Genomic DNA, 2403 nt, shown 5'->3' with positions numbered 1-2403 from the left:
AAGGAAGGAAGGAAGGAAGGAAGGAAGGAAGGAAGGAAGGAAGGAAGGAAGGAAGGAAGGAAGGAAGGAAGGAAGGAAGGAAGGAAGGAAGGAAGAAAGGAAGGAGAAAAGAAAAGCTCTCAAAACTCAATAGCTTTACACTTTTCTTTGTAGTCAGTACTATTGGAAAAAAATACAATATTATTATCTGTAGGGACTCAAATGCATAGCAGCAGCATGATCTGAGAGCARTTTGGGACAACTATGTAAGTATATCACTTTCTACAACAGTCTGTTATTCAAAGAGTCTGTCAGGATACCTATGGAGAGTATATCCGTTATGAAAAGACTTGTTACAAAAATTATAACAATATTCCTCGGATGGCTGGCAGAAGGCCTATGTGGCAAACAGYTTGGTCATGCTGAAAAATAAATACTCGCTTGACACAGATCTTGCACTTTTGCATGGCTCTAAGTGCATCCTTTTTCTGCAGTTAAGCAGTTAAGCATATTATTAACTTTAAGGATGTAGCTACGTCTCACTGGAATCAAAATGAGTCAATATATCTGAAATTGAAATGGGGCAATATAGCTGGTACCCCATAAAGTGCTTGTGACAAAGTACTTTCCTGAATAGAATGGGTTGAAGAGCTCTCACCAAAGTGCCCTGGGGATAAGTGTAGGCTTCCCATTGGCTTCAGGGAGCAATCAGTGCCTATTTTTTGTAAATGTACTCATAGCTTATAATGGGATACTTAGAAAAGGAAGGACCTTTTCCCCCAGCTAATACCACCTCTTCTAAACTATTTCTGAAAATTAAGAGTGTGATTACTGACTTGTAGGCACTTGATGATCACACTTTGGTTTGAACTTTTACAAGCGTATGGAGGTTTGCTAACTCTAGCACTGCCCAGCAATTTATTTCCCAGTTGGGCTGTGAAAGACTGCTGGAAGAAGGAAAATAGTGTCTAAAGGCTTGCTGTGCAAACCAATGATTATGCTAGCTGGACTTCTGCATTTACATTCCTGGAAACTAGTGGTTTTCAGAGAAGAGGTAGAATTTACTTTTCTAATGAAAGTAAATCTTTTTCTTTAACCCAGAAGTAGTGTTTGCTTGCCAACAAACATCTACCATGAAGCATGCTTTAGCAATCTGGTGGGTGCTATGGGACCAGACAGGCTGACTCTTCTGTGCTGTTCGAAAGCTAAAGCAGTGTCTTTTTGTGGAGAGTTACCGCTGCAGCTGTGAATTGCTCAATGAACATGGATCTATCCTGTCTGAGATGACAAAAGTAAATGTCAGACCTAAAAATCCACAATCAGTGTTGGAAGTCTGGTGTGTAAACATGATATTTACAGGTCCTTCTTGGAGAGCATGGTGAAGTTATACTGTGGCTTGCAAAACTGATATTAAACAACTTTTCTGCTTCTACAGTTGATGTGACCTGTACACAATCCATCAGCAACTTACTGGGAACACTAAAAGGCAAAGGAAGGTCTTTATTGTTAAGTCTACTTCTGTTCTTCTTTAAAAAAGAAAATCTCTGGCAATTTCTATGAAACTTTAGGAAACTGGTTACTGAGGAGTCACTTCCTGGACACAGCGCAGCTGAGTTCAGTAACTCATGTTAAAGTTATCTTGGTTTAACTTTAAAGCAGTATTTCCCTGAGGGCCTCTTGATGCTGGAATGAGAGATGAATCTCTGCCTTCCGTGGGAGCTTGGATTATTTTTAATCTTCTGGACATGTTACAAAGATCAATTTATAGTCTCCTAGAGATGGTAAGGACAAGGTTTTGGGAGCAGACAAGAAGTGGGTTGGCTGTTCTTGATTAGTGGATGTTGTTATTTCTGAAAAGAAAGAACTTTCCAGGGCAAATTCTTCATTTTCTGGCCTTACTTGCTTTATTTTGAAGAAAAAGTTGCATGAGTGTAAACTGGCACAGATTCATAAACWGCAGTCAACCTATGTTCCTTTTTTGATTGATACATGATGAATTATGCAAACTATCACAACTCTCTATAGGTACTTGGTATAGAAAAATGTAGATGATGATGTAAAAACACTTTCATTTATTTTTCTGTTTGACAGCTTTGAAGATATTACGGTGACTTATACCATGATTTTATTCCCAGATTACATTACTGTGAAATGGAACAGAGTCTGGCCTGTAATCTTGAGCAATACAAGTATTTTCACTTCCAGGATAATGACAAGAATTTTAAATGACTTCCACTGAAAACAACAGGTGGACTAGATCTTGAGCAAATCCATAATTTGTCAATATGTGCATCTCATAATATTCAGAAATATGTTTTTAAATTCTCTGATTGTTCAGGTTGCTAACAGAACAGTTAGAATATTTGCCAGAAGTTACCACAGAAATACAGCAGTGACATCCACATTAGATTTTTATAAATTTCA

The sequence above is a fragment of the Nothoprocta perdicaria genome, unplaced genomic scaffold, assembly GCF_003342845.1.
Source record: "Nothoprocta perdicaria isolate Ctin4 unplaced genomic scaffold, notPer1 scaffold_93, whole genome shotgun sequence".
Taxonomy (NCBI): domain Eukaryota; kingdom Metazoa; phylum Chordata; class Aves; order Tinamiformes; family Tinamidae; genus Nothoprocta; species Nothoprocta perdicaria.
The sequence above is the reverse complement of the archived record's forward strand: the minus strand, read 5'-3'. Positions refer to the sequence as shown.